Here is a 22,266-nt window from a genome sequence, read left to right as displayed (position 1 = left end):
CAGTTGATTGCGGTGCTGCTGCAGCTGTTGCAACGATAGGCAGCACTCCTTGTCGTTAAAGTTCAGTGCCTCGGAGGCACCCGGACCCAGCAACTTGTGAGGCCAGGCCGACGCTAGACTGTAGAACATGATGCGAGCGTCCTAGTGGGGACCAGCGAGTGCTGCGTTCTCGGTCCTTCTCAAGGGAAATCCAGCTACACATTCTTGTGGATCGTGCATCTCAAGCGGTCAAGCCACGCGGCAGCATTATCGCGGGAAAAGCAAAATGATGCATCGGCCGGGAATCGAACCCGGGCCGCCCGCGTGGCAGGCGAGCATTCTACCACTGAACCACGGATGCTCGGGCCAGCGGTAACTTGACGCTGCTTCCCGAGCAGATGTCTCAAGGGAAAGTGGGACTGCCGTCAAGCGCCGTAGCATTCTGTGGAAAAGGTGCTGCAGACGCTGAATCCTGCACTGCACTGCTCTGCTTAAAAATGCCGCCAGAACGCGGTCCTCTGCGTACTCTTGCGTCGCCGGCGCCCAACTCTTGCCAAAGGATGCGAAATGTGCGCGGATACGTTGTCCGAATGCGTCTGGATGTGCTCCCCTAGCCTGCCTGGAAATGCGCCTGCCAGGTACGATCACCTTCGGCCGCTGCCGACTGGCGGGAAGCCGACACAGCGCGGAGGCGGGCCGCTCGCTTGTGCGGTGGTGGTGTAATGGTCAGCATAGTTGCCTTCCAAGCAGTTGATCCGGGTTCGATTCCCGGCCACCGCAGCAGGCTTTTAATTTCGCGTATGAGTACTTTTGCCACGCGCTCTTAAATTATTGTTTTTCCGGCCTCCTACTCGCTGCATACCAGCCCTTAGTGTGTCTCGACTTGTCTCGACTTTGCTCAGCTGACGCGAGAGCTGACGCTCTCAAATCGGCCTATATCAAAACGACAAGCACGAGAAACGACTGAGAGAGGTAAGGAGAGGCGAGGCGATGGACACACAGCACGCCCCCTTCATTTCACGGTGGCGTCTCCCTGACCGAATCGGGCTGTAGCTCCGAAAACAAAGGAGAAACAAAAATAGGAAGTAAAAGTGCCAATAGTGCCCTGTGTTCCCATGCGCTCACACGCCCAAGTACTGACAAGGGCCAAAGTTGTTACGCATCGGCAATCGGAGATTTTCTTTCATTTTCTCTTTATCGGTTGAGAACCAGTGTATTCAAGATATTATGGCCATTGCCGAGTGAATGCTGTAGCGCTTCCCGACGAGTCGGGTTCGGATCCTGTATCAACTCCCACGCATGGTGGTGACCTTTTGGTCATCACACTCGCCAGCTGAAATCGGCGCTGCCATTTCGTAGTAGTAAAAGAGTAGTGGCCCGTGGGGGGGATCGAACCCACGACCTTCGCGTTATTAGCACGACGCTCTAACCAACTGAGCTAACGGGCCCCGGCAGATGCAGTTACTCAGCCCTACGCTGGAAACAGGTGGCATGAAGCCGTACACCATTTCTATGGTCGTCGTGTGTCTGCTTCCCTAGTCTATATTCTGCTGACGGTCACGAAACAGTAGCTATATTGCGAGCAGGACGGGAAACGGCCGCTCGGACAGCTCAAACTTGTCACGACTCGTGTGGAAAAATTTCCGTTCCGGTACCGGGAATCGAACCCGGGCCTCCTGGGTGAAAGCCAGGTATCCTAGCCACTAGACCACACCGGATGTGGCCGTTTCGTTCGACCGTTCGCACGGTCGCTTGTCGCATTTCGTGTCGAGTGCCGCGTCGGCGCTCCTCTCTCTTTGCGAGCATCTTTGCACATACTGACTGGCAAGGCGCGCACCTCAAACGTCGCAGAGCAATGCTTTTGGCTTCATGCTCTGCTGGGAGAAGAGGAAAAGGGAAGCTGTAAGTAGCAATAACAGGAAGTAAACATTTTCCCGCTGAAGCGTTGAAACGTTGTGGATAACAAACAAGAAATACGTTGGCGCCCTAGCAACAGCACCACCATCAGTCACAGAAAATTAAATGCCCCGGGTGAGGATCGAACTCACGACCTTAAGATTATGAGACTTACGCGCTGCCTACTGCGCTACCGAGGCACGGGTGCACCTCTTGTCGTGGAAACTGGGTAAATACCGTACCCAATATTAGACGTAGACACACTGTACTTCCTGGATAACATGTTCTGTTGCTACACGTGCACTGCCGGCCCAGTTGATTGCGGTGCTGCTGCAGCTGTTGCAACGATAGGCAGCACTCCTTGTCGTTAAAGTTCAGTGCCTCGGAGGCACCCGGACCCAGCAACTTGTGAGGCCAGGCCGACGCTAGACTGTAGAACATGATGCGAGCGTCCTAGTGGGGACCAGCGAGTGCTGCGTTCTCGGTCCTTCTCAAGGGAAATCCAGCTACACATTCTTGTGGATCGTGCATCTCAAGCGGTCAAGCCACGCGGCAGCATTATCGCGGGAAAAGCAAAATGATGCATCGGCCGGGAATCGAACCCGGGCCGCCCGCGTGGCAGGCGAGCATTCTACCACTGAACCACCGATGCTCGGGCCAGCGGTAACTTGACGCTGCTTCCCGAGCAGATGTCTCAAGGGAAAGTGGGACTGCCGTCAAGCGCCGTAGCATTCTGTTGAAAAGGTGCTGCAGACGCTGAATCCTGCACTGCACTGCTCTGCTTAAAAATGCCGCCAGAACGCGGTCCTCTGCGTACTCTTGCGTCGCCGGCGCCCAACTCTTGCCAAAGGATGCGAAATGTGCGCGGATACGTTGTCCGAATGCGTCTGGATGTGCTCCCCTAGCCTGCCTGGAAATGCGCCTGCCAGGTACGATCACCTTCGGCCGCTGCCGACTGGCGGGAAGCCGACACAGCGCGGAGGCGGGCCGCTCGCTTGTGCGGTGGTGGTGTAATGGTCAGCATAGTTGCCTTCCAAGCAGTTGATCCGGGTTCGATTCCCGGCCACCGCAGCAGGCTTTTAATTTCGCGTATGAGTACTTTTGCCACGCGCTCTTAAATTATTGTTTTTCCGGCCTCCTACTCGCTGCATACCAGCCCTTAGTGTGTCTCGACTTGTCTCGACTTTGCTCAGCTGACGCGAGAGCTGACGCTCTCAAATCGGCCTATATCAAAACGACAAGCACGAGAAACGACTGAGAGAGGTAAGGAGAGGCGAGGCGATGGACACACAGCACGCCCCCTTCATTTCACGGTGGCGTCTCCCTGACCGAATCGGGCTGTAGCTCCGAAAACAAAGGAGAAACAAAAATAGGAAGTAAAAGTGCCAATAGTGCCCTGTGTTCCCATGCGCTCACACGCCCAAGTACTGACAAGGGCCAAAGTTGTTACGCATCGGCAATCGGAGATTTTCTTTCATTTTCTCTTTATCGGTTGAGAACCAGTGTATTCAAGATATTATGGCCATTGCCGAGTGAATGCTGTAGCGCTTCCCGACGAGTCGGGTTCGGATCCTGTATCAACTCCCACGCATGGTGGTGACCTTTTGGTCATCACACTCGCCAGCTGAAATCGGCGCTGCCATTTCGTAGTAGTAAAAGAGTAGTGGCCCGTGGGGGGGATCGAACCCACGACCTTCGCGTTATTAGCACGACGCTCTAACCAACTGAGCTAACGGGCCCCGGCAGATGCAGTTACTCAGCCCTACGCTGGAAACAGGTGGCATGAAGCCGTACACCATTTCTATGGTCGTCGTGTGTCTGCTTCCCTAGTCTATATTCTGCTGACGGTCACGAAACAGTAGCTATATTGCGAGCAGGACGGGAAACGGCCGCTCGGACAGCTCAAACTTGTCACGATTCGTGTGGAAAAATTTCCGTTCCGGTACCGGGAATCGAACCCGGGCCTCCTGGGTGAAAGCCAGGTATCCTAGCCACTAGACCACACCGGATGTGGCCGTTTCGTTCGACCGTTCGCACGGTCGCTTGTCGCATTTCGTGTCGAGTGCCGCGTCGGCGCTCCTCTCTCTTTGCGAGCATCTTTGCACATACTGACTGGCAAGGCGCGCACCTCAAACGTCGCAGAGCAATGCTTTTGGCTTCATGCTCTGCTGGGAGAAGAGGAAAAGGGAAGCTGTAAGTAGCAATAACAGGAAGTAAACATTTTCCCGCTGAAGCGTTGAAACGTTGTGGATAACAAACAAGAAATACGTTGGCGCCCTAGCAACAGCACCACCATCAGTCACAGAAAATTAAATGCCCCGGGTGAGGATCGAACTCACGACCTTAAGATTATGAGACTTACGCGCTGCCTACTGCGCTACCGAGGCACGGGTGCACCTCTTGTCGTGGAAACTGGGTAAATACCGTACCCAATATTAGACGTAGACACACTGTACTTCCTGGATAACATGTTCTGTTGCTACACGTGCACTGCCGGCCCAGTTGATTGCGGTGCTGCTGCAGCTGTTGCAACGATAGGCAGCACTCCTTGTCGTTAAAGTTCAGTGCCTCGGAGGCACCCGGACCCAGCAACTTGTGAGGCCAGGCCGACGCTAGACTGTAGAACATGATGCGAGCGTCCTAGTGGGGACCAGCGAGTGCTGCGTTCTCGGTCCTTCTCAAGGGAAATCCAGCTACACATTCTTGTGGATCGTGCATCTCAAGCGGTCAAGCCACGCGGCAGCATTATCGCGGGAAAAGCAAAATGATGCATCGGCCGGGAATCGAACCCGGGCCGCCCGCGTGGCAGGCGAGCATTCTACCACTGAACCACCGATGCTCGGGCCAGCGGTAACTTGACGCTGCTTCCCGAGCAGATGTCTCAAGGGAAAGTGGGACTGCCGTCAAGCGCCGTAGCATTCTGTGGAAAAGGTGCTGCAGACGCTGAATCCTGCACTGCACTGCTCTGCTTAAAAATGCCGCCAGAACGCGGTCCTCTGCGTACTCTTGCGTCGCCGGCGCCCAACTCTTGCCAAAGGATGCGAAATGTGCGCGGATACGTTGTCCGAATGCGTCTGGATGTGCTCCCCTAGCCTGCCTGGAAATGCGCCTGCCAGGTACGATCACCTTCGGCCGCTGCCGACTGGCGGGAAGCCGACACAGCGCGGAGGCGGGCCGCTCGCTTGTGCGGTGGTGGTGTAATGGTCAGCATAGTTGCCTTCCAAGCAGTTGATCCGGGTTCGATTCCCGGCCACCGCAGCAGGCTTTTAATTTCGCGTATGAGTACTTTTGCCACGCGCTCTTAAATTATTGTTTTTCCGGCCTCCTACTCGCTGCATACCAGCCCTTAGTGTGTCTCGACTTGTCTCGACTTTGCTCAGCTGACGCGAGAGCTGACGCTCTCAAATCGGCCTATATCAAAACGACAAGCACGAGAAACGACTGAGAGAGGTAAGGAGAGGCGAGGCGATGGACACACAGCACGCCCCCTTCATTTCACGGTGGCGTCTCCCTGACCGAATCGGGCTGTAGCTCCGAAAACAAAGGAGAAACAAAAATAGGAAGTAAAAGTGCCAATAGTGCCCTGTGTTCCCATGCGCTCACACGCCCAAGTACTGACAAGGGCCAAAGTTGTTACGCATCGGCAATCGGAGATTTTCTTTCATTTTCTCTTTATCGGTTGAGAACCAGTGTATTCAAGATATTATGGCCATTGCCGAGTGAATGCTGTAGCGCTTCCCGACGAGTCGGGTTCGGATCCTGTATCAACTCCCACGCATGGTGGTGACCTTTTGGTCATCACACTCGCCAGCTGAAATCGGCGCTGCCATTTCGTAGTAGTAAAAGAGTAGTGGCCCGTGGGGGGGATCGAACCCACGACCTTCGCGTTATTAGCACGACGCTCTAACCAACTGAGCTAACGGGCCCCGGCAGATGCAGTTACTCAGCCCTACGCTGGAAACAGGTGGCATGAAGCCGTACACCATTTCTATGGTCGTCGTGTGTCTGCTTCCCTAGTCTATATTCTGCTGACGGTCACGAAACAGTAGCTATATTGCGAGCAGGACGGGAAACGGCCGCTCGGACAGCTCAAACTTGTCACGATTCGTGTGGAAAAATTTCCGTTCCGGTACCGGGAATCGAACCCGGGCCTCCTGGGTGAAAGCCAGGTATCCTAGCCACTAGACCACACCGGATGTGGCCGTTTCGTTCGACCGTTCGCACGGTCGCTTGTCGCATTTCGTGTCGAGTGCCGCGTCGGCGCTCCTCTCTCTTTGCGAGCATCTTTGCACATACTGACTGGCAAGGCGCGCACCTCAAACGTCGCAGAGCAATGCTTTTGGCTTCATGCTCTGCTGGGAGAAGAGGAAAAGGGAAGCTGTAAGTAGCAATAACAGGAAGTAAACATTTTCCCGCTGAAGCGTTGAAACGTTGTGGATAACAAACAAGAAATACGTTGGCGCCCTAGCAACAGCACCACCATCAGTCACAGAAAATTAAATGCCCCGGGTGAGGATCGAACTCACGACCTTAAGATTATGAGACTTACGCGCTGCCTACTGCGCTACCGAGGCACGGGTGCACCTCTTGTCGTGGAAACTGGGTAAATACCGTACCCAATATTAGACGTAGACACACTGTACTTCCTGGATAACATGTTCTGTTGCTACACGTGCACTGCCGGCCCAGTTGATTGCGGTGCTGCTGCAGCTGTTGCAACGATAGGCAGCACTCCTTGTCGTTAAAGTTCAGTGCCTCGGAGGCACCCGGACCCAGCAACTTGTGAGGCCAGGCCGACGCTAGACTGTAGAACATGATGCGAGCGTCCTAGTGGGGACCAGCGAGTGCTGCGTTCTCGGTCCTTCTCAAGGGAAATCCAGCTACACATTCTTGTGGATCGTGCATCTCAAGCGGTCAAGCCACGCGGCAGCATTATCGCGGGAAAAGCAAAATGATGCATCGGCCGGGAATCGAACCCGGGCCGCCCGCGTGGCAGGCGAGCATTCTACCACTGAACCACCGATGCTCGGGCCAGCGGTAACTTGACGCTGCTTCCCGAGCAGATGTCTCAAGGGAAAGTGGGACTGCCGTCAAGCGCCGTAGCATTCTGTGGAAAAGGTGCTGCAGACGCTGAATCCTGCACTGCACTGCTCTGCTTAAAAATGCCGCCAGAACGCGGTCCTCTGCGTACTCTTGCGTCGCCGGCGCCCAACTCTTGCCAAAGGATGCGAAATGTGCGCGGATACGTTGTCCGAATGCGTCTGGATGTGCTCCCCTAGCCTGCCTGGAAATGCGCCTGCCAGGTACGATCACCTTCGGCCGCTGCCGACTGGCGGGAAGCCGACACAGCGCGGAGGCGGGCCGCTCGCTTGTGCGGTGGTGGTGTAATGGTCAGCATAGTTGCCTTCCAAGCAGTTGATCCGGGTTCGATTCCCGGCCACCGCAGCAGGCTTTTAATTTCGCGTATGAGTACTTTTGCCACGCGCTCTTAAATTATTGTTTTTCCGGCCTCCTACTCGCTGCATACCAGCCCTTAGTGTGTCTCGACTTGTCTCGACTTTGCTCAGCTGACGCGAGAGCTGACGCTCTCAAATCGGCCTATATCAAAACGACAAGCACGAGAAACGACTGAGAGAGGTAAGGAGAGGCGAGGCGATGGACACACAGCACGCCCCCTTCATTTCACGGTGGCGTCTCCCTGACCGAATCGGGCTGTAGCTCCGAAAACAAAGGAGAAACAAAAATAGGAAGTAAAAGTGCCAATAGTGCCCTGTGTTCCCATGCGCTCACACGCCCAAGTACTGACAAGGGCCAAAGTTGTTACGCATCGGCAATCGGAGATTTTCTTTCATTTTCTCTTTATCGGTTGAGAACCAGTGTATTCAAGATATTATGGCCATTGCCGAGTGAATGCTGTAGCGCTTCCCGACGAGTCGGGTTCGGATCCTGTATCAACTCCCACGCATGGTGGTGACCTTTTGGTCATCACACTCGCCAGCTGAAATCGGCGCTGCCATTTCGTAGTAGTAAAAGAGTAGTGGCCCGTGGGGGGGATCGAACCCACGACCTTCGCGTTATTAGCACGACGCTCTAACCAACTGAGCTAACGGGCCCCGGCAGATGCAGTTACTCAGCCCTACGCTGGAAACAGGTGGCATGAAGCCGTACACCATTTCTATGGTCGTCGTGTGTCTGCTTCCCTAGTCTATATTCTGCTGACGGTCACGAAACAGTAGCTATATTGCGAGCAGGACGGGAAACGGCCGCTCGGACAGCTCAAACTTGTCACGATTCGTGTGGAAAAATTTCCGTTCCGGTACCGGGAATCGAACCCGGGCCTCCTGGGTGAAAGCCAGGTATCCTAGCCACTAGACCACACCGGATGTGGCCGTTTCGTTCGACCGTTCGCACGGTCGCTTGTCGCATTTCGTGTCGAGTGCCGCGTCGGCGCTCCTCTCTCTTTGCGAGCATCTTTGCACATACTGACTGGCAAGGCGCGCACCTCAAACGTCGCAGAGCAATGCTTTTGGCTTCATGCTCTGCTGGGAGAAGAGGAAAAGGGAAGCTGTAAGTAGCAATAACAGGAAGTAAACATTTTCCCGCTGAAGCGTTGAAACGTTGTGGATAACAAACAAGAAATACGTTGGCGCCCTAGCAACAGCACCACCATCAGTCACAGAAAATTAAATGCCCCGGGTGAGGATCGAACTCACGACCTTAAGATTATGAGACTTACGCGCTGCCTACTGCGCTACCGAGGCACGGGTGCACCTCTTGTCGTGGAAACTGGGTAAATACCGTACCCAATATTAGACGTAGACACACTGTACTTCCTGGATAACATGTTCTGTTGCTACACGTGCACTGCCGGCCCAGTTGATTGCGGTGCTGCTGCAGCTGTTGCAACGATAGGCAGCACTCCTTGTCGTTAAAGTTCAGTGCCTCGGAGGCACCCGGACCCAGCAACTTGTGAGGCCAGGCCGACGCTAGACTGTAGAACATGATGCGAGCGTCCTAGTGGGGACCAGCGAGTGCTGCGTTCTCGGTCCTTCTCAAGGGAAATCCAGCTACACATTCTTGTGGATCGTGCATCTCAAGCGGTCAAGCCACGCGGCAGCATTATCGCGGGAAAAGCAAAATGATGCATCGGCCGGGAATCGAACCCGGGCCGCCCGCGTGGCAGGCGAGCATTCTACCACTGAACCACCGATGCTCGGGCCAGCGGTAACTTGACGCTGCTTCCCGAGCAGATGTCTCAAGGGAAAGTGGGACTGCCGTCAAGCGCCGTAGCATTCTGTGGAAAAGGTGCTGCAGACGCTGAATCCTGCACTGCACTGCTCTGCTTAAAAATGCCGCCAGAACGCGGTCCTCTGCGTACTCTTGCGTCGCCGGCGCCCAACTCTTGCCAAAGGATGCGAAATGTGCGCGGATACGTTGTCCGAATGCGTCTGGATGTGCTCCCCTAGCCTGCCTGGAAATGCGCCTGCCAGGTACGATCACCTTCGGCCGCTGCCGACTGGCGGGAAGCCGACACAGCGCGGAGGCGGGCCGCTCGCTTGTGCGGTGGTGGTGTAATGGTCAGCATAGTTGCCTTCCAAGCAGTTGATCCGGGTTCGATTCCCGGCCACCGCAGCAGGCTTTTAATTTCGCGTATGAGTACTTTTGCCACGCGCTCTTAAATTATTGTTTTTCCGGCCTCCTACTCGCTGCATACCAGCCCTTAGTGTGTCTCGACTTGTCTCGACTTTGCTCAGCTGACGCGAGAGCTGACGCTCTCAAATCGGCCTATATCAAAACGACAAGCACGAGAAACGACTGAGAGAGGTAAGGAGAGGCGAGGCGATGGACACACAGCACGCCCCCTTCATTTCACGGTGGCGTCTCCCTGACCGAATCGGGCTGTAGCTCCGAAAACAAAGGAGAAACAAAAATAGGAAGTAAAAGTGCCAATAGTGCCCTGTGTTCCCATGCGCTCACACGCCCAAGTACTGACAAGGGCCAAAGTTGTTACGCATCGGCAATCGGAGATTTTCTTTCATTTTCTCTTTATCGGTTGAGAACCAGTGTATTCAAGATATTATGGCCATTGCCGAGTGAATGCTGTAGCGCTTCCCGACGAGTCGGGTTCGGATCCTGTATCAACTCCCACGCATGGTGGTGACCTTTTGGTCATCACACTCGCCAGCTGAAATCGGCGCTGCCATTTCGTAGTAGTAAAAGAGTAGTGGCCCGTGGGGGGGATCGAACCCACGACCTTCGCGTTATTAGCACGACGCTCTAACCAACTGAGCTAACGGGCCCCGGCAGATGCAGTTACTCAGCCCTACGCTGGAAACAGGTGGCATGAAGCCGTACACCATTTCTATGGTCGTCGTGTGTCTGCTTCCCTAGTCTATATTCTGCTGACGGTCACGAAACAGTAGCTATATTGCGAGCAGGACGGGAAACGGCCGCTCGGACAGCTCAAACTTGTCACGATTCGTGTGGAAAAATTTCCGTTCCGGTACCGGGAATCGAACCCGGGCCTCCTGGGTGAAAGCCAGGTATCCTAGCCACTAGACCACACCGGATGTGGCCGTTTCGTTCGACCGTTCGCACGGTCGCTTGTCGCATTTCGTGTCGAGTGCCGCGTCGGCGCTCCTCTCTCTTTGCGAGCATCTTTGCACATACTGACTGGCAAGGCGCGCACCTCAAACGTCGCAGAGCAATGCTTTTGGCTTCATGCTCTGCTGGGAGAAGAGGAAAAGGGAAGCTGTAAGTAGCAATAACAGGAAGTAAACATTTTCCCGCTGAAGCGTTGAAACGTTGTGGATAACAAACAAGAAATACGTTGGCGCCCTAGCAACAGCACCACCATCAGTCACAGAAAATTAAATGCCCCGGGTGAGGATCGAACTCACGACCTTAAGATTATGAGACTTACGCGCTGCCTACTGCGCTACCGAGGCACGGGTGCACCTCTTGTCGTGGAAACTGGGTAAATACCGTACCCAATATTAGACGTAGACACACTGTACTTCCTGGATAACATGTTCTGTTGCTACACGTGCACTGCCGGCCCAGTTGATTGCGGTGCTGCTGCAGCTGTTGCAACGATAGGCAGCACTCCTTGTCGTTAAAGTTCAGTGCCTCGGAGGCACCCGGACCCAGCAACTTGTGAGGCCAGGCCGACGCTAGACTGTAGAACATGATGCGAGCGTCCTAGTGGGGACCAGCGAGTGCTGCGTTCTCGGTCCTTCTCAAGGGAAATCCAGCTACACATTCTTGTGGATCGTGCATCTCAAGCGGTCAAGCCACGCGGCAGCATTATCGCGGGAAAAGCAAAATGATGCATCGGCCGGGAATCGAACCCGGGCCGCCCGCGTGGCAGGCGAGCATTCTACCACTGAACCACCGATGCTCGGGCCAGCGGTAACTTGACGCTGCTTCCCGAGCAGATGTCTCAAGGGAAAGTGGGACTGCCGTCAAGCGCCGTAGCATTCTGTGGAAAAGGTGCTGCAGACGCTGAATCCTGCACTGCACTGCTCTGCTTAAAAATGCCGCCAGAACGCGGTCCTCTGCGTACTCTTGCGTCGCCGGCGCCCAACTCTTGCCAAAGGATGCGAAATGTGCGCGGATACGTTGTCCGAATGCGTCTGGATGTGCTCCCCTAGCCTGCCTGGAAATGCGCCTGCCAGGTACGATCACCTTCGGCCGCTGCCGACTGGCGGGAAGCCGACACAGCGCGGAGGCGGGCCGCTCGCTTGTGCGGTGGTGGTGTAATGGTCAGCATAGTTGCCTTCCAAGCAGTTGATCCGGGTTCGATTCCCGGCCACCGCAGCAGGCTTTTAATTTCGCGTATGAGTACTTTTGCCACGCGCTCTTAAATTATTGTTTTTCCGGCCTCCTACTCGCTGCATACCAGCCCTTAGTGTGTCTCGACTTGTCTCGACTTTGCTCAGCTGACGCGAGAGCTGACGCTCTCAAATCGGCCTATATCAAAACGACAAGCACGAGAAACGACTGAGAGAGGTAAGGAGAGGCGAGGCGATGGACACACAGCACGCCCCCTTCATTTCACGGTGGCGTCTCCCTGACCGAATCGGGCTGTAGCTCCGAAAACAAAGGAGAAACAAAAATAGGAAGTAAAAGTGCCAATAGTGCCCTGTGTTCCCATGCGCTCACACGCCCAAGTACTGACAAGGGCCAAAGTTGTTACGCATCGGCAATCGGAGATTTTCTTTCATTTTCTCTTTATCGGTTGAGAACCAGTGTATTCAAGATATTATGGCCATTGCCGAGTGAATGCTGTAGCGCTTCCCGACGAGTCGGGTTCGGATCCTGTATCAACTCCCACGCATGGTGGTGACCTTTTGGTCATCACACTCGCCAGCTGAAATCGGCGCTGCCATTTCGTAGTAGTAAAAGAGTAGTGGCCCGTGGGGGGGATCGAACCCACGACCTTCGCGTTATTAGCACGACGCTCTAACCAACTGAGCTAACGGGCCCCGGCAGATGCAGTTACTCAGCCCTACGCTGGAAACAGGTGGCATGAAGCCGTACACCATTTCTATGGTCGTCGTGTGTCTGCTTCCCTAGTCTATATTCTGCTGACGGTCACGAAACAGTAGCTATATTGCGAGCAGGACGGGAAACGGCCGCTCGGACAGCTCAAACTTGTCACGATTCGTGTGGAAAAATTTCCGTTCCGGTACCGGGAATCGAACCCGGGCCTCCTGGGTGAAAGCCAGGTATCCTAGCCACTAGACCACACCGGATGTGGCCGTTTCGTTCGACCGTTCGCACGGTCGCTTGTCGCATTTCGTGTCGAGTGCCGCGTCGGCGCTCCTCTCTCTTTGCGAGCATCTTTGCACATACTGACTGGCAAGGCGCGCACCTCAAACGTCGCAGAGCAATGCTTTTGGCTTCATGCTCTGCTGGGAGAAGAGGAAAAGGGAAGCTGTAAGTAGCAATAACAGGAAGTAAACATTTTCCCGCTGAAGCGTTGAAACGTTGTGGATAACAAACAAGAAATACGTTGGCGCCCTAGCAACAGCACCACCATCAGTCACAGAAAATTAAATGCCCCGGGTGAGGATCGAACTCACGACCTTAAGATTATGAGACTTACGCGCTGCCTACTGCGCTACCGAGGCACGGGTGCACCTCTTGTCGTGGAAACTGGGTAAATACCGTACCCAATATTAGACGTAGACACACTGTACTTCCTGGATAACATGTTCTGTTGCTACACGTGCACTGCCGGCCCAGTTGATTGCGGTGCTGCTGCAGCTGTTGCAACGATAGGCAGCACTCCTTGTCGTTAAAGTTCAGTGCCTCGGAGGCACCCGGACCCAGCAACTTGTGAGGCCAGGCCGACGCTAGACTGTAGAACATGATGCGAGCGTCCTAGTGGGGACCAGCGAGTGCTGCGTTCTCGGTCCTTCTCAAGGGAAATCCAGCTACACATTCTTGTGGATCGTGCATCTCAAGCGGTCAAGCCACGCGGCAGCATTATCGCGGGAAAAGCAAAATGATGCATCGGCCGGGAATCGAACCCGGGCCGCCCGCGTGGCAGGCGAGCATTCTACCACTGAACCACCGATGCTCGGGCCAGCGGTAACTTGACGCTGCTTCCCGAGCAGATGTCTCAAGGGAAAGTGGGACTGCCGTCAAGCGCCGTAGCATTCTGTGGAAAAGGTGCTGCAGACGCTGAATCCTGCACTGCACTGCTCTGCTTAAAAATGCCGCCAGAACGCGGTCCTCTGCGTACTCTTGCGTCGCCGGCGCCCAACTCTTGCCAAAGGATGCGAAATGTGCGCGGATACGTTGTCCGAATGCGTCTGGATGTGCTCCCCTAGCCTGCCTGGAAATGCGCCTGCCAGGTACGATCACCTTCGGCCGCTGCCGACTGGCGGGAAGCCGACACAGCGCGGAGGCGGGCCGCTCGCTTGTGCGGTGGTGGTGTAATGGTCAGCATAGTTGCCTTCCAAGCAGTTGATCCGGGTTCGATTCCCGGCCACCGCAGCAGGCTTTTAATTTCGCGTATGAGTACTTTTGCCACGCGCTCTTAAATTATTGTTTTTCCGGCCTCCTACTCGCTGCATACCAGCCCTTAGTGTGTCTCGACTTGTCTCGACTTTGCTCAGCTGACGCGAGAGCTGACGCTCTCAAATCGGCCTATATCAAAACGACAAGCACGAGAAACGACTGAGAGAGGTAAGGAGAGGCGAGGCGATGGACACACAGCACGCCCCCTTCATTTCACGGTGGCGTCTCCCTGACCGAATCGGGCTGTAGCTCCGAAAACAAAGGAGAAACAAAAATAGGAAGTAAAAGTGCCAATAGTGCCCTGTGTTCCCATGCGCTCACACGCCCAAGTACTGACAAGGGCCAAAGTTGTTACGCATCGGCAATCGGAGATTTTCTTTCATTTTCTCTTTATCGGTTGAGAACCAGTGTATTCAAGATATTATGGCCATTGCCGAGTGAATGCTGTAGCGCTTCCCGACGAGTCGGGTTCGGATCCTGTATCAACTCCCACGCATGGTGGTGACCTTTTGGTCATCACACTCGCCAGCTGAAATCGGCGCTGCCATTTCGTAGTAGTAAAAGAGTAGTGGCCCGTGGGGGGGATCGAACCCACGACCTTCGCGTTATTAGCACGACGCTCTAACCAACTGAGCTAACGGGCCCCGGCAGATGCAGTTACTCAGCCCTACGCTGGAAACAGGTGGCATGAAGCCGTACACCATTTCTATGGTCGTCGTGTGTCTGCTTCCCTAGTCTATATTCTGCTGACGGTCACGAAACAGTAGCTATATTGCGAGCAGGACGGGAAACGGCCGCTCGGACAGCTCAAACTTGTCACGATTCGTGTGGAAAAATTTCCGTTCCGGTACCGGGAATCGAACCCGGGCCTCCTGGGTGAAAGCCAGGTATCCTAGCCACTAGACCACACCGGATGTGGCCGTTTCGTTCGACCGTTCGCACGGTCGCTTGTCGCATTTCGTGTCGAGTGCCGCGTCGGCGCTCCTCTCTCTTTGCGAGCATCTTTGCACATACTGACTGGCAAGGCGCGCACCTCAAACGTCGCAGAGCAATGCTTTTGGCTTCATGCTCTGCTGGGAGAAGAGGAAAAGGGAAGCTGTAAGTAGCAATAACAGGAAGTAAACATTTTCCCGCTGAAGCGTTGAAACGTTGTGGATAACAAACAAGAAATACGTTGGCGCCCTAGCAACAGCACCACCATCAGTCACAGAAAATTAAATGCCCCGGGTGAGGATCGAACTCACGACCTTAAGATTATGAGACTTACGCGCTGCCTACTGCGCTACCGAGGCACGGGTGCACCTCTTGTCGTGGAAACTGGGTAAATACCGTACCCAATATTAGACGTAGACACACTGTACTTCCTGGATAACATGTTCTGTTGCTACACGTGCACTGCCGGCCCAGTTGATTGCGGTGCTGCTGCAGCTGTTGCAACGATAGGCAGCACTCCTTGTCGTTAAAGTTCAGTGCCTCGGAGGCACCCGGACCCAGCAACTTGTGAGGCCAGGCCGACGCTAGACTGTAGAACATGATGCGAGCGTCCTAGTGGGGACCAGCGAGTGCTGCGTTCTCGGTCCTTCTCAAGGGAAATCCAGCTACACATTCTTGTGGATCGTGCATCTCAAGCGGTCAAGCCACGCGGCAGCATTATCGCGGGAAAAGCAAAATGATGCATCGGCCGGGAATCGAACCCGGGCCGCCCGCGTGGCAGGCGAGCATTCTACCACTGAACCACCGATGCTCGGGCCAGCGGTAACTTGACGCTGCTTCCCGAGCAGATGTCTCAAGGGAAAGTGGGACTGCCGTCAAGCGCCGTAGCATTCTGTGGAAAAGGTGCTGCAGACGCTGAATCCTGCACTGCACTGCTCTGCTTAAAAATGCCGCCAGAACGCGGTCCTCTGCGTACTCTTGCGTCGCCGGCGCCCAACTCTTGCCAAAGGATGCGAAATGTGCGCGGATACGTTGTCCGAATGCGTCTGGATGTGCTCCCCTAGCCTGCCTGGAAATGCGCCTGCCAGGTACGATCACCTTCGGCCGCTGCCGACTGGCGGGAAGCCGACACAGCGCGGAGGCGGGCCGCTCGCTTGTGCGGTGGTGGTGTAATGGTCAGCATAGTTGCCTTCCAAGCAGTTGATCCGGGTTCGATTCCCGGCCACCGCAGCAGGCTTTTAATTTCGCGTATGAGTACTTTTGCCACGCGCTCTTAAATTATTGTTTTTCCGGCCTCCTACTCGCTGCATACCAGCCCTTAGTGTGTCTCGACTTGTCTCGACTTTGCTCAGCTGACGCGAGAGCTGACGCTCTCAAATCGGCCTATATCAAAACGACAAGCACGAGAAACGACTGAGAGAGGTAAGGAGAGGCGAGGCGATGGACACACAGCACGCCCCCTTCATTTCACGGTGGCGTCTCCCTGACCGAATCGGGCTGTAGCTCCGAAAACAAAGGAGAAACAAAAATAGGAAGTAAAAGTGCCAATAGTGCCCTGTGTTCCCATGCGCTCACACGCCCAAGTACTGACAAGGGCCAAAGTTGTTACGCATCGGCAATCGGAGATTTTCTTTCATTTTCTCTTTATCGGTTGAGAACCAGTGTATTCAAGATATTATGGCCATTGCCGAGTGAATGCTGTAGCGCTTCCCGACGAGTCGGGTTCGGATCCTGTATCAACTCCCACGCATGGTGGTGACCTTTTGGTCATCACACTCGCCAGCTGAAATCGGCGCTGCCATTTCGTAGTAGTAAAAGAGTAGTGGCCCGTGGGGGGGATCGAACCCACGACCTTCGCGTTATTAGCACGACGCTCTAACCAACTGAGCTAACGGGCCCCGGCAGATGCAGTTACTCAGCCCTACGCTGGAAACAGGTGGCATGAAGCCGTACACCATTTCTATGGTCGTCGTGTGTCTGCTTCCCTAGTCTATATTCTGCTGACGGTCACGAAACAGTAGCTATATTGCGAGCAGGACGGGAAACGGCCGCTCGGACAGCTCAAACTTGTCACGATTCGTGTGGAAAAATTTCCGTTCCGGTACCGGGAATCGAACCCGGGCCTCCTGGGTGAAAGCCAGGTATCCTAGCCACTAGACCACACCGGATGTGGCCGTTTCGTTCGACCGTTCGCACGGTCGCTTGTCGCATTTCGTGTCGAGTGCCGCGTCGGCGCTCCTCTCTCTTTGCGAGCATCTTTGCACATACTGACTGGCAAGGCGCGCACCTCAAACGTCGCAGAGCAATGCTTTTGGCTTCATGCTCTGCTGGGAGAAGAGGAAAAGGGAAGCTGTAAGTAGCAATAACAGGAAGTAAACATTTTCCCGCTGAAGCGTTGAAACGTTGTGGATAACAAACAAGAAATACGTTGGCGCCCTAGCAACAGCACCACCATCAGTCACAGAAAATTAAATGCCCCGGGTGAGGATCGAACTCACGACCTTAAGATTATGAGACTTACGCGCTGCCTACTGCGCTACCGAGGCACGGGTGCACCTCTTGTCGTGGAAACTGGGTAAATACCGTACCCAATATTAGACGTAGACACACTGTACTTCCTGGATAACATGTTCTGTTGCTACACGTGCACTGCCGGCCCAGTTGATTGCGGTGCTGCTGCAGCAGCTGTTGCAACGATAGGCAGCACTCCTTGTCGTTAAAGTTCAGTGCCTCGGAGGCACCCGGACCAGCAACTTGTGAGGCCAGGCCGACGCTAGACTGTAGAACATGATGCGAGCGTCCTAGTGGGGACCAGCGAGTGCTGCGTTCTCGGTCCTTCTCAAGGGAAATCCAGCTACACATTCTTGTGGATCGTGCATCTCAAGCGGTCAAGCCACGCGGCAGCATTATCGCGGGAAAAGCAAAATGATGCATCGGCCGGGAATCGAACCCGGGCCGCCCGCGTGGCAGGCGAGCATTCTACCACTGAACCACCGATGCTCGGGCCAGCGGTAACTTGACGCTGCTTCCCGAGCAGATGTCTCAAGGGAAAGTGGGACTGCCGTCAAGCGCCGTAGCATTCTGTGGAAAAGGTGCTGCAGACGCTGAATCCTGCACTGCACTGCTCTGCTTAAAAATGCCGCCAGAACGCGGTCCTCTGCGTACTCTTGCGTCGCCGGCGCCCAACTCTTGCCAAAGGATGCGAAATGTGCGCGGATACGTTGTCCGAATGCGTCTGGATGTGCTCCCCTAGCCTGCCTGGAAATGCGCCTGCCAGGTACGATCACCTTCGGCCGCTGCCGACTGGCGGGAAGCCGACACAGCGCGGAGGCGGGCCGCTCGCTTGTGCGGTGGTGGTGTAATGGTCAGCATAGTTGCCTTCCAAGCAGTTGATCCGGGTTCGATTCCCGGCCACCGCAGCAGGCTTTTAATTTCGCGTATGAGTACTTTTGCCACGCGCTCTTAAATTATTGTTTTTCCGGCCTCCTACTCGCTGCATACCAGCCCTTAGTGTGTCTCGACTTGTCTCGACTTTGCTCAGCTGACGCGAGAGCTGACGCTCTCAAATCGGCCTATATCAAAACGACAAGCACGAGAAACGACTGAGAGAGGTAAGGAGAGGCGAGGCGATGGACACACAGCACGCCCCCTTCATTTCACGGTGGCGTCTCCCTGACCGAATCGGGCTGTAGCTCCGAAAACAAAGGAGAAACAAAAATAGGAAGTAAAAGTGCCAATAGTGCCCTGTGTTCCCATGCGCTCACACGCCCAAGTACTGACAAGGGCCAAAGTTGTTACGCATCGGCAATCGGAGATTTTCTTTCATTTTCTCTTTATCGGTTGAGAACCAGTGTATTCAAGATATTATGGCCATTGCCGAGTGAATGCTGTAGCGCTTCCCGACGAGTCGGGTTCGGATCCTGTATCAACTCCCACGCATGGTGGTGACCTTTTGGTCATCACACTCGCCAGCTGAAATCGGCGCTGCCATTTCGTAGTAGTAAAAGAGTAGTGGCCCCGTGGGGGGGATCGAACCCACGACCTTCGCGTTATTAGCACGACGCTCTAACCAACTGAGCTAACGGGCCCCGGCAGATGCAGTTACTCAGCCCTACGCTGGAAACAGGTGGCATGAAGCCGTACACCATTTCTATGGTCGTCGTGTGTCTGCTTCCCTAGTCTATATTCTGCTGACGGTCACGAAACAGTAGCTATATTGCGAGCAGGACGGGAAACGGCCGCTCGGACAGCTCAAACTTGTCACGATTCGTGTGGGAAAAATTTCCGTTCCGGTACCGGGAATCGAACCCGGGCCTCCTGGGTGAAAGCCAGGTATCCTAGCCACTAGACCACACCGGATGTGGCCGTTTCGTTCGACCGTTCGCACGGTCGCTTGTCGCATTTCGTGTCGAGTGCCGCGTCGGCGCTCCTCTCTCTTTGCGAGCATCTTTGCACATACTGACTGGCAAGGCGCGCACCTCAAACGTCGCAGAGCAATGCTTTTGGCTTTCATGCTCTGCTGGGAGAAGAGGGAAAAGGGAAGCTGTAAGTAGCAATAACAGGAAGTAAACATTTTCCCGCTGAAGCGTTGAAACGTTGTGGATAACAAACAAGAAATACGTTGGCGCCCTAGCAACAGCACCACCATCAGTCACAGAAAATTAAATGCCCCGGGTGAGGATCGAACTCACGACCTTAAGATTATGAGACTTACGCGCTGCCTACTGCGCTACCGAGGCACGGGTGCACCTCTTGTCGTGGAAACTGGGTAAATACCGTACCCAATATTAGACGTAGACACACTGTACTTCCTGGATAACATGTTCTGTTGCTACACGTGCACTGCCGGCCCCAGTTGATTGCGGTGCTGCTGCAGCTGTTGCAACGATAGGCAGCACTCCTTGTCGTTAAAGTTCAGTGCCTCGGAGGCACCCGGACCCAGCAACTTGTGAGGCCAGGCCGACGCTAGACTGTTAGAACATGATGCGAGCGTCCTAGTGGGGACCAGCGAGTGCTGCGTTCTCGGTCCTTCTCAAGGGAAATCCAGCTACACATTCTTGTGGATCGTGCATCTCAAGCGGTCAAGCCACGCGGCAGCATTATCGCGGGAAAAGCAAAATGATGCATCGGGCCGGGAATCGAACCCGGGCCGCCCGCGTGGCAGGCGAGCATTCTACCACTGAACCACCGATGCTCGGGCCAGCGGTAACTTGACGCTGCTTCCCGAGCAGATGTCTCAAGGGAAAGTGGGACTGCCGTCAAGCGCCGTAGCATTCTGTGGAAAAGGTGCTGCAGACGCTGAATCCTGCACTGCACTGCTCTGCTTAAAAATGCCGCCAGAACGCGGTCCTCTGCGTACTCTTGCGTCGCCGGCGCCCAACTCTTGCCAAAGGATGCGAAATGTGCGCGGATACGTTGTCCGAATGCGTCTGGATGTGCTCCCCTAGCCTGCCTGGAAATGCGCCTGCCAGGTACGATCACCTTCGGCCGCTGCCGACTGGCGGGAAGCCGACACAGCGCGGAGGCGGGCCGCTCGCTTGTGCGGTGGTGGTGTAATGGTCAGCATAGTTGCCTTCCAAGCAGTTGATCCGGGTTCGATTCCCGGCCCACCGCAGCAGGCTTTTAATTTCGCGTATGAGTACTTTTGCCACGCGCTCTTAAATTATTGTTTTTTCCGGCCTCCTACTCGCTGCATACCAGCCCTTAGTGTGTCTCGACTTGTCTCGACTTTGCTCAGCTGACGCGAGAGCTGACGCTCTCAAATCGGCCTATATCAAAACGACAAGCACGAGAAACGACTGAGAGAGGTAAGGAGAGGCGAGGCGATGGACACACAGCACGCCCCCTTCATTTCACGGTGGCGTCTCCCTGACCGAATCGGGCTGTAGCTCCGAAAACAAAGGAGAAACAAAAATAGGAAGTAAAAGTGCCAATAGTGCCCTGTGTTCCCATGCGCTCACACGCCCAAGTACTGACAAGGGCCAAAGTTGTTACGCATCGGCAATCGGAGATTTTCTTTCATTTTCTCTTTATCGGTTGAGAACCAGTGTATTCAAGATATTATGGCCATTGCCGAGTGAATGCTGTAGCGCTTCCCGACGAGTCGGGTTCGGATCCTGTATCAACTCCCACGCATGGTGGTGACCTTTTGGTCATCACACTCGCCAGCTGAAATCGGCGCTGCCATTTCGTAGTAGTAAAAGAGTAGTGGCCCGTGGGGGGGATCGAACCCACGACCTTCGCGTTATTAGCACGACGCTCTAACCAACTGAGCTAACGGGCCCCGGCAGATGCAGTTACTCAGCCCTACGCTGGAAACAGGTGGCATGAAGCCGTACACCATTTCTATGGTCGTCGTGTGTCTGCTTCCCTAGTCTATATTCTGCTGACGGTCACGAAACAGTAGCTATATTGCGAGCAGGACGGGAAACGGCCGCTCGGACAGCTCAAACTTGTCACGATTCGTGTGGAAAAATTTCCGTTCCGGTACCGGGAATCGAACCCGGGCCTCCTGGGTGAAAGCCAGGTATCCTAGCCACTAGACCACACCGGATGTGGCCGTTTCGTTCGACCGTTCGCACGGTCGCTTGTCGCATTTCGTGTCGAGTGCCGCGTCGGCGCTCCTCTCTCTTTGCGAGCATCTTTGCACATACTGACTGGCAAGGCGCGCACCTCAAACGTCGCAGAGCAATGCTTTTGGCTTCATGCTCTGCTGGGAGAAGAGGAAAAGGGAAGCTGTAAGTAGCAATAACAGGAAGTAAACATTTTCCCGCTGAAGCGTTGAAACGTTGTGGATAACAAACAAGAAATACGTTGGCGCCCTAGCAACAGCACCACCATCAGTCACAGAAAATTAAATGCCCCGGGTGAGGATCGAACTCACGACCTTAAGATTATGAGACTTACGCGCTGCCTACTGCGCTACCGAGGCACGGGTGCACCTCTTGTCGTGGAAACTGGGTAAATACCGTACCCAATATTAGACGTAGACACACTGTACTTCCTGGATAACATGTTCTGTTGCTACACGTGCACTGCCGGCCCAGTTGATTGCGGTGCTGCTGCAGCTGTTGCAACGATAGGCAGCACTCCTTGTCGTTAAAGTTCAGTGCCTCGGAGGCACCCGGACCCAGCAACTTGTGAGGCCAGGCCGACGCTAGACTGTAGAACATGATGCGAGCGTCCTAGTGGGGGACCAGCGAGTGCTGCGTTCTCGGTCCTTCTCAAGGGGAAATCCAGCTACACATTCTTGTGGATCGTGCATCTCAAGCGGTCAAGCCACGCGGCAGCATTATCGCGGGAAAAGCAAAATGATGCATCGGCCGGGAATCGAACCCGGGCCGCCCGCGTGGCAGGCGAGCATTCTACCACTGAACCACCGATGCTCGGGCCAGCGGTAACTTGACGCTGCTTCCCGAGCAGATGTCT

The 22,266-nt window shown here is 54.7% G+C and overlaps 51 non-coding genes across 51 annotated transcripts; 10 read left to right on the top strand and 41 right to left on the bottom strand.

Moving 5' to 3' along the window:
• Positions 1–269: 269 nt before the first annotated feature.
• Trnag-gcc lies at positions 270–340 on the bottom strand. Its single transcript has one exon. It is a non-coding gene; the product is annotated as a tRNA-Gly (tRNA).
• Positions 341–687: 347 nt separating this feature from the next.
• On the top strand, positions 688–759 carry Trnag-ucc. The gene has a single exon. It is a non-coding gene; the product is annotated as a tRNA-Gly (tRNA).
• Positions 760–1,352: 593 nt separating this feature from the next.
• Trnai-aau lies at positions 1,353–1,427 on the bottom strand. The gene has a single exon. It is a non-coding gene; the product is annotated as a tRNA-Ile (tRNA).
• A 198-nt stretch (positions 1,428–1,625) lies between these two features.
• Trnae-uuc lies at positions 1,626–1,697 on the bottom strand. The gene has a single exon. It is a non-coding gene; the product is annotated as a tRNA-Glu (tRNA).
• Positions 1,698–2,002: 305 nt separating this feature from the next.
• Trnam-cau lies at positions 2,003–2,075 on the bottom strand. Its single transcript has one exon. It is a non-coding gene; the product is annotated as a tRNA-Met (tRNA).
• A 381-nt stretch (positions 2,076–2,456) lies between these two features.
• On the bottom strand, positions 2,457–2,527 carry Trnag-gcc. The gene has a single exon. It is a non-coding gene; the product is annotated as a tRNA-Gly (tRNA).
• Positions 2,528–2,874: 347 nt separating this feature from the next.
• On the top strand, positions 2,875–2,946 carry Trnag-ucc. The gene has a single exon. It is a non-coding gene; the product is annotated as a tRNA-Gly (tRNA).
• Positions 2,947–3,539: 593 nt separating this feature from the next.
• Positions 3,540–3,614, bottom strand: Trnai-aau. The gene has a single exon. It is a non-coding gene; the product is annotated as a tRNA-Ile (tRNA).
• Positions 3,615–3,812: 198 nt separating this feature from the next.
• On the bottom strand, positions 3,813–3,884 carry Trnae-uuc. Its single transcript has one exon. It is a non-coding gene; the product is annotated as a tRNA-Glu (tRNA).
• Positions 3,885–4,189: 305 nt separating this feature from the next.
• Trnam-cau lies at positions 4,190–4,262 on the bottom strand. Its single transcript has one exon. It is a non-coding gene; the product is annotated as a tRNA-Met (tRNA).
• A 381-nt stretch (positions 4,263–4,643) lies between these two features.
• Trnag-gcc lies at positions 4,644–4,714 on the bottom strand. Its single transcript has one exon. It is a non-coding gene; the product is annotated as a tRNA-Gly (tRNA).
• A 347-nt stretch (positions 4,715–5,061) lies between these two features.
• Positions 5,062–5,133, top strand: Trnag-ucc. Its single transcript has one exon. It is a non-coding gene; the product is annotated as a tRNA-Gly (tRNA).
• Positions 5,134–5,726: 593 nt separating this feature from the next.
• On the bottom strand, positions 5,727–5,801 carry Trnai-aau. Its single transcript has one exon. It is a non-coding gene; the product is annotated as a tRNA-Ile (tRNA).
• A 198-nt stretch (positions 5,802–5,999) lies between these two features.
• Trnae-uuc lies at positions 6,000–6,071 on the bottom strand. Its single transcript has one exon. It is a non-coding gene; the product is annotated as a tRNA-Glu (tRNA).
• Positions 6,072–6,376: 305 nt separating this feature from the next.
• Positions 6,377–6,449, bottom strand: Trnam-cau. The gene has a single exon. It is a non-coding gene; the product is annotated as a tRNA-Met (tRNA).
• A 381-nt stretch (positions 6,450–6,830) lies between these two features.
• On the bottom strand, positions 6,831–6,901 carry Trnag-gcc. The gene has a single exon. It is a non-coding gene; the product is annotated as a tRNA-Gly (tRNA).
• Positions 6,902–7,248: 347 nt separating this feature from the next.
• Positions 7,249–7,320, top strand: Trnag-ucc. Its single transcript has one exon. It is a non-coding gene; the product is annotated as a tRNA-Gly (tRNA).
• Positions 7,321–7,913: 593 nt separating this feature from the next.
• Positions 7,914–7,988, bottom strand: Trnai-aau. Its single transcript has one exon. It is a non-coding gene; the product is annotated as a tRNA-Ile (tRNA).
• Positions 7,989–8,186: 198 nt separating this feature from the next.
• On the bottom strand, positions 8,187–8,258 carry Trnae-uuc. Its single transcript has one exon. It is a non-coding gene; the product is annotated as a tRNA-Glu (tRNA).
• Positions 8,259–8,563: 305 nt separating this feature from the next.
• Trnam-cau lies at positions 8,564–8,636 on the bottom strand. The gene has a single exon. It is a non-coding gene; the product is annotated as a tRNA-Met (tRNA).
• Positions 8,637–9,017: 381 nt separating this feature from the next.
• On the bottom strand, positions 9,018–9,088 carry Trnag-gcc. The gene has a single exon. It is a non-coding gene; the product is annotated as a tRNA-Gly (tRNA).
• A 347-nt stretch (positions 9,089–9,435) lies between these two features.
• On the top strand, positions 9,436–9,507 carry Trnag-ucc. The gene has a single exon. It is a non-coding gene; the product is annotated as a tRNA-Gly (tRNA).
• A 593-nt stretch (positions 9,508–10,100) lies between these two features.
• On the bottom strand, positions 10,101–10,175 carry Trnai-aau. Its single transcript has one exon. It is a non-coding gene; the product is annotated as a tRNA-Ile (tRNA).
• Positions 10,176–10,373: 198 nt separating this feature from the next.
• On the bottom strand, positions 10,374–10,445 carry Trnae-uuc. Its single transcript has one exon. It is a non-coding gene; the product is annotated as a tRNA-Glu (tRNA).
• Positions 10,446–10,750: 305 nt separating this feature from the next.
• Positions 10,751–10,823, bottom strand: Trnam-cau. The gene has a single exon. It is a non-coding gene; the product is annotated as a tRNA-Met (tRNA).
• A 381-nt stretch (positions 10,824–11,204) lies between these two features.
• Trnag-gcc lies at positions 11,205–11,275 on the bottom strand. Its single transcript has one exon. It is a non-coding gene; the product is annotated as a tRNA-Gly (tRNA).
• A 347-nt stretch (positions 11,276–11,622) lies between these two features.
• On the top strand, positions 11,623–11,694 carry Trnag-ucc. The gene has a single exon. It is a non-coding gene; the product is annotated as a tRNA-Gly (tRNA).
• Positions 11,695–12,287: 593 nt separating this feature from the next.
• Trnai-aau lies at positions 12,288–12,362 on the bottom strand. The gene has a single exon. It is a non-coding gene; the product is annotated as a tRNA-Ile (tRNA).
• Positions 12,363–12,560: 198 nt separating this feature from the next.
• On the bottom strand, positions 12,561–12,632 carry Trnae-uuc. Its single transcript has one exon. It is a non-coding gene; the product is annotated as a tRNA-Glu (tRNA).
• A 305-nt stretch (positions 12,633–12,937) lies between these two features.
• Positions 12,938–13,010, bottom strand: Trnam-cau. The gene has a single exon. It is a non-coding gene; the product is annotated as a tRNA-Met (tRNA).
• A 381-nt stretch (positions 13,011–13,391) lies between these two features.
• On the bottom strand, positions 13,392–13,462 carry Trnag-gcc. Its single transcript has one exon. It is a non-coding gene; the product is annotated as a tRNA-Gly (tRNA).
• A 347-nt stretch (positions 13,463–13,809) lies between these two features.
• Positions 13,810–13,881, top strand: Trnag-ucc. The gene has a single exon. It is a non-coding gene; the product is annotated as a tRNA-Gly (tRNA).
• Positions 13,882–14,474: 593 nt separating this feature from the next.
• Trnai-aau lies at positions 14,475–14,549 on the bottom strand. The gene has a single exon. It is a non-coding gene; the product is annotated as a tRNA-Ile (tRNA).
• Positions 14,550–14,747: 198 nt separating this feature from the next.
• Positions 14,748–14,819, bottom strand: Trnae-uuc. The gene has a single exon. It is a non-coding gene; the product is annotated as a tRNA-Glu (tRNA).
• Positions 14,820–15,124: 305 nt separating this feature from the next.
• On the bottom strand, positions 15,125–15,197 carry Trnam-cau. The gene has a single exon. It is a non-coding gene; the product is annotated as a tRNA-Met (tRNA).
• A 381-nt stretch (positions 15,198–15,578) lies between these two features.
• On the bottom strand, positions 15,579–15,649 carry Trnag-gcc. The gene has a single exon. It is a non-coding gene; the product is annotated as a tRNA-Gly (tRNA).
• A 347-nt stretch (positions 15,650–15,996) lies between these two features.
• Positions 15,997–16,068, top strand: Trnag-ucc. Its single transcript has one exon. It is a non-coding gene; the product is annotated as a tRNA-Gly (tRNA).
• Positions 16,069–16,661: 593 nt separating this feature from the next.
• On the bottom strand, positions 16,662–16,736 carry Trnai-aau. Its single transcript has one exon. It is a non-coding gene; the product is annotated as a tRNA-Ile (tRNA).
• A 198-nt stretch (positions 16,737–16,934) lies between these two features.
• On the bottom strand, positions 16,935–17,006 carry Trnae-uuc. The gene has a single exon. It is a non-coding gene; the product is annotated as a tRNA-Glu (tRNA).
• Positions 17,007–17,311: 305 nt separating this feature from the next.
• On the bottom strand, positions 17,312–17,384 carry Trnam-cau. The gene has a single exon. It is a non-coding gene; the product is annotated as a tRNA-Met (tRNA).
• Positions 17,385–17,767: 383 nt separating this feature from the next.
• Positions 17,768–17,838, bottom strand: Trnag-gcc. Its single transcript has one exon. It is a non-coding gene; the product is annotated as a tRNA-Gly (tRNA).
• Positions 17,839–18,185: 347 nt separating this feature from the next.
• Trnag-ucc lies at positions 18,186–18,257 on the top strand. The gene has a single exon. It is a non-coding gene; the product is annotated as a tRNA-Gly (tRNA).
• A 593-nt stretch (positions 18,258–18,850) lies between these two features.
• Trnai-aau lies at positions 18,851–18,926 on the bottom strand. The gene has a single exon. It is a non-coding gene; the product is annotated as a tRNA-Ile (tRNA).
• Positions 18,927–19,125: 199 nt separating this feature from the next.
• Positions 19,126–19,197, bottom strand: Trnae-uuc. The gene has a single exon. It is a non-coding gene; the product is annotated as a tRNA-Glu (tRNA).
• Positions 19,198–19,504: 307 nt separating this feature from the next.
• Positions 19,505–19,577, bottom strand: Trnam-cau. The gene has a single exon. It is a non-coding gene; the product is annotated as a tRNA-Met (tRNA).
• Positions 19,578–19,960: 383 nt separating this feature from the next.
• On the bottom strand, positions 19,961–20,032 carry Trnag-gcc. Its single transcript has one exon. It is a non-coding gene; the product is annotated as a tRNA-Gly (tRNA).
• Positions 20,033–20,379: 347 nt separating this feature from the next.
• Positions 20,380–20,452, top strand: Trnag-ucc. Its single transcript has one exon. It is a non-coding gene; the product is annotated as a tRNA-Gly (tRNA).
• A 594-nt stretch (positions 20,453–21,046) lies between these two features.
• Positions 21,047–21,121, bottom strand: Trnai-aau. Its single transcript has one exon. It is a non-coding gene; the product is annotated as a tRNA-Ile (tRNA).
• Positions 21,122–21,319: 198 nt separating this feature from the next.
• Positions 21,320–21,391, bottom strand: Trnae-uuc. The gene has a single exon. It is a non-coding gene; the product is annotated as a tRNA-Glu (tRNA).
• A 305-nt stretch (positions 21,392–21,696) lies between these two features.
• Trnam-cau lies at positions 21,697–21,769 on the bottom strand. The gene has a single exon. It is a non-coding gene; the product is annotated as a tRNA-Met (tRNA).
• Positions 21,770–22,152: 383 nt separating this feature from the next.
• Trnag-gcc lies at positions 22,153–22,223 on the bottom strand. The gene has a single exon. It is a non-coding gene; the product is annotated as a tRNA-Gly (tRNA).
• Positions 22,224–22,266: the final 43 nt, after the last annotated feature.

This window comes from Schistocerca piceifrons, unplaced genomic scaffold, assembly GCF_021461385.2.
Source record: "Schistocerca piceifrons isolate TAMUIC-IGC-003096 unplaced genomic scaffold, iqSchPice1.1 HiC_scaffold_458, whole genome shotgun sequence".
In the NCBI taxonomy this organism is placed as follows: Eukaryota; Metazoa; Arthropoda; class Insecta; order Orthoptera; family Acrididae; genus Schistocerca; species Schistocerca piceifrons.
This window is presented reverse-complemented; position numbering and strand designations above follow the sequence as displayed.